Here is a 5,030-nt window from a genome sequence, read left to right as displayed (position 1 = left end):
TTTGTGCACATGAGAAATAAATTCTTTTATAAGTCACTCGCTGACTCCGGCGCCTCCTTCACCTCATAATTTATAAGACTTTCAGGGATTCTGTATGAGGTAGTTTGTGTGTTTGACTGACAATAAAATAAATAAAAATGAATAAATTAATTTGTGAGAATGGACTTAATCGTCAAGGTTTGCACAAAATAAAATGATCTGGATTCGGCTTCAAATCTAGCTGATTTTATTTTGTGAATCCACTAGACAAAATAAAATGGAGTAAAACCTAACACCATTTTTTTTTGTTTTGTTCTGCAGCCACACAGTCGTGTATCACTTTCATTGTGTTGAAAGGCTAAAGCCCCACTTCTGTCTTCATTTCAATTTGTCCACTTCCTCTGCCTATTGTTTATTTCATGGATCCCCCGTGAAGCATCAAAAGCCGCAGCCCCTTACCGTCCATTGCGTTTGTCATGCGGGCCTTGTTAAAGATGGCAAAGAGAAACACACAAATGCACTCTTCTCCCAGCTGAGAATTCCCAGTGGTAAAATTATTCCATTTAGATGGCAACTTTTTGTCACTACCCTGTCTAAATTGGCATCTCTGGTAGAAACCAATAAAGTGTGAACCCCGGATGCATCTGTCAATCAAGCTCATCTTCAGATGACAACAACGGCGCACAGCCGGCAGAATGGAGGGCGCTGATTGGCTCTCATCAGCTCGGCATTACCAAAATCACCTGTCATCCTCGGGGCTTCTCAAACCCGATGGCGGAGGCCTTGCCGGAGGGGCCGCATAAGATTTACTCAAACGCTTCACCCTCATTGTCAACTTGGCTCTAGCGAGGAGGCCTCTTTGCCGGGATTCGTGTCTGTCACGGGTAATATATACACGCCGAAACGACAAGGGACGTTAGATGTACATTATGGAAATCTCTTTGTACTGTAAAATCCGTTGGACGGACATGAATGCAGATGAATCATTCGGGAAAAAAATTCCATTTGATCTTATCCCACTCAAATAAAAACAAATATGCTTAGAATACTGTAAAATCTTTTTCAGCTCTTGGACGGGCTTCTCATTAGACGCATTTATTTGAGAGAAACAAGCAAATGTGCTTTCATTTCAACACTGAGTCACTTCATTGTACTGCAACACTCCTCTGTCGCCTCTTCCCCGACCAATCCATTGGGGGATTAACAGAGCTAACGAAGGCATCTTTTGCAACAATACCGCCGCCACTAATTAAAGCCGCTTCTAATGAGGGCTCATTGATTGACACAGCGGAGTTAGCCTCTCCCCTCGCCGGCGTCAACTACGACAGCCACATGATGAGGCCGACGACAGGCTCCTCCCGAGCAGAGGGGTGACGGGATGTCACCCCCGCGCCGCCGCCGTCGGAGCCCCTTAACTCAACTTTAATCTAAACAATGTGACAGCCCCAGTTCTTGGATGTTTACATACACAACGCGGAATGCATAGAATTCTTACACGGTACTATAAATAGTTTGGTTTATTAATTAGCACTTTAGTGCTGACGTCTTGAAATGAATGGAATCGCTATTAAATGGTTCTAAATAATATTCGATCGGAAAAATGGCCCAAAAAATTATAAAATAATTAAATAGTCTGCGCATCCACATTTAAACGCAAATTGACATTGTGCAGCTCTTTCCGTCACCAGGGGACAGGATGATACAGATTTAGTAAAAAATAAAGAAGAGTTTCACAACTAAGTGACTCTAAGAATTAGCCGTTTTGTGTACGTACTATTTTTTTAACTTGCATTTTTTTTACCTCATAAATAGGATTTTTTGATTGCAAAGTGTCAAACTACGAAATAAATTAACTAGGTTTTAAATATTAGACATTGCGCAATCCCATGTCGTGTTTACAGTCCAGTATTCAAAACGATCGGCAACATAACAAATGCGTATTATGCTACCACGATAAAATAAACTTGACAATTATAGAAATCACCATCCCAAAATAAGATTATTTCCACGCGGTACAGTTCCGGAGCTCCAGTCCAGGCTGATGATGCCGATCCTGACAGGCTGATGATTATAGGGTTATTTTCACTGTCGGCGGGCGAGACCATCCAGGCGACAAGAACATGACTTTGTGATGTTTGTAATGAGTGAGCATTGATTGATTCAACACAGCCTGAAGAGATTTTTTATTTTTTTTCCCCACCATGTTGAAGCTCGGAGGACGTTGGGCGCTCCATGTGCGTACTGCAGCACATATCGCAATTAGAATAATGAGCAGTCAGTGCGCAGACGTGCAGTTGGTGTGTTTCTCCACCGGCCCCTCATCTGCCAACTATGTGCTATTATAACGGCTACCATCCCTGTTGGATCAGTCAGCGGCACAGTGCAATTTCCCTTTAGGAGCTAAATTATCGTTTCGATTGGCCATTGTGCAACACGTTGTGTAATTAAGAACTAAATATGCCACGCTACCTGATTATGTCAGCCTACAAAAGGGCTGCTTCAGGATTGGAAATTGGAGAGTTAAATGTGGAAGGGAATTAATAACCAAAGGTAAAAATTGATCAGATGGGAATGGTATTTATATTTTTATGCTGTGCTGAGGTTTTTTTTTTTTTTTGTCCACACTTTTGGAACATTTTTGGGCAGTATATATACTTAATGTCACACCCTTGTAGGTAGAAAAGGACAAATGCATTTAAACACTGACACAGGAACTGCTGTAAGTCACAGCTCACACTCACGCTTTAACAATGGTTCGTACCTATCACTTTACATATGCAACAAGCGGGGAGGAGTGTTTTTTACTGTTTTGCTTCAAACTGAAACAAAAACATCTAGGCCTGCACAGGCTGAAGAAGGGACGACCCAGAGGCCACAACCACCCCCGCCTTACCCTTGCCGCACTCGCACACACTTTATCCAACACCGCTACCCCGCCCCCTCCCCTCTCCTCTCCTACCCAACACCCAGTCACTGTCAGGCCAAACACATGATGAATTGCCCTGTCAACAGAATTCATTCAGGGACCAATTAATTCAGCAGAAATGAACTAGAGCCATCAGTCGCTGAAAAACTCGCTGCAAAGAGAGCAAAGTAGCCCCACTTCACAAAACGAGGAAGCAAGGGAAAAGGAAGAAGGGGGTGGGGGGAAAGGGGGGGGGGGGTGAAGCAGTAACGGGGTGAGAGGCTGGAGAGCGCCGTGGAGAACGAGAGGGCGAAGCAGGAGAGAGAGAGCGAGAGCGTGCTGGAAGTTAGTCTGACAGAAATTGGTCATTTAATGCTTTAGCGCACTGGAGACAGCCCCTGTCATAGACGAAGGCATGGCAGGGCCTCCCCTGGTATTTTATTTATTAATTATCTTATGCAGCGAGGGGGCCTTTAACTGTCTCAGTCGGCCGCCGTCAGGCCGCCTCGCTGTCATTTTCTCTCCGCAAACAGATCCTTTAACACCGTGCTCCAGGTTAATGGAGACAAAGCCCATATCCAGCCAACCTTGCCTCTCCTCGCAAATACACTATTCATGTGCGCCTTAGCCAGGTAATTATTTCCTGAATATGTCGTCGGGATGCTAATAAAGCGCTTTAGAGGCGGCACGCTGAACACGTCTGACCTCTTCAACTCGCCGCTTGACGGAGGAGGGCGGCAATTATTTACACCTTGCCGGAAACAACGGGAATAAAGACAGTTCCAAATTTGGATGGCATTCCACCCGCCCGACACACGAAGCAAGCTAAAATCACGATGGCCGTAGAAATTGAGCAACTAGCCAAAAGCTCATTTGCTTTCCTCCTCGGGATCTCGAGTGAAATTACTTGATGTCGTAGCTCAAATGTAACAGTTAAACCGCTGGGCTGTCTTCCCGCTGGCAACAAATTGGCGACGTGAAGAGCGATATCGACACCGGCTAATTAAGGTGTCGTGTGATTTTGGGCTCCGGATCAAGAATCTGCTGAATCATCCCGCGGGTGATTATGAAGTCCATATGGTCAACGCTGGGAAACATTATCAGCCCTCCACGCCGTCGCCTTTGCCAAAAGTTTCGAGCTCGTCTTTTGTGGCGCTGTGAATTATTTACGCCGTCTTTTCTTTAAGGCCGGGATCCTCTGGTGGAAAACGCGGGATGAGGAGCAGCTGGGAGGCTGCCCGGGACTGGCCGTACCTCGCCTCTGACATCAGGATGTGAAATTCAACGCCGTTTCCACTGACGTCTGTGTACCTCGGATGCCCTCGTCTTAATGTCACCTGCTCGTCAACGCAGGAGTAAAGTCACGAATAACAAACATTAATTTGTGTGAAAACACATCCAGGCCAAGCATACGTGCCTTCGACTTAATCTAAATCCCGAATCCCAACGAGCGATAAAGGTATTGGCTAATGTATTGGAACTCATCAGCCTGTACTTAAAGTCAATCTGATCAAGGTTGGTTTTATTTTTTTTTAGCCGTACATTTTGCCGAGGCGAAATTGCGAGTAATTACACGGACGCAATGAAGCCAATTCTTTTCCCCTCGTTTCTCTCCGTTTACCGAAGAACCGAGCGCAGGCACCAACAGAGCAAATAGACAACGGTGGCACACAAGCCAAGTGAACTTGACAAATGGAATACAAAAGCTAACAGAGAAGAAAGAGGTGCTTAGGCCGCCTGTCACAGGTAAAGTGCTCTCCTGATTTCTGTTTACTCACCACGCTCCAAACTCCACTTGTCTTTCCTGCGGTTTACTGAAGTGAGGCTGTCTGCAAATCAGCTGCTCGCCGCTTAGCCGTACGCAATCTGGACCTCAAAGGTCGAACGCCTACGAGCTCGTCAAATACGTTTTTTTTATTTAATCGTATTTATGCTTCATGTATGTGAAACCATTTTTAATGTGTATAATATCTTTTTTTGTTAATATTTTGGGGTGTCTGGAACGGATTCATTGGATTCCCATTATCCCCTATGGGGAATATTGCTTTGGTGTTTGCTTTCGGTCTGATTTTTTTACTAACAGGAGCCAAACTGCCGCTGATTTCAAGAAGAAACTAATCACCGATTGGCCAGCATCGTGTTTCAC

At 44.9% G+C, this 5,030-nt stretch overlaps 1 long non-coding RNA gene across 1 annotated transcript in view; it reads right to left on the bottom strand.

Annotated features, from left to right (window-relative positions):
- LOC133158760 (uncharacterized) overlaps positions 1 to 5,030 on the bottom strand; it is a 130,836-nt gene that overhangs the window by 98,015 nt on the left and 27,791 nt on the right. The window lies entirely within an intron of this gene.

The sequence above is a fragment of the Syngnathus typhle genome, linkage group LG8 (assembly GCF_033458585.1).
Source record: "Syngnathus typhle isolate RoL2023-S1 ecotype Sweden linkage group LG8, RoL_Styp_1.0, whole genome shotgun sequence".
Lineage (NCBI taxonomy): Eukaryota > Metazoa > Chordata > Actinopteri > Syngnathiformes > Syngnathidae > Syngnathus > Syngnathus typhle.
This window is presented reverse-complemented; position numbering and strand designations above follow the sequence as displayed.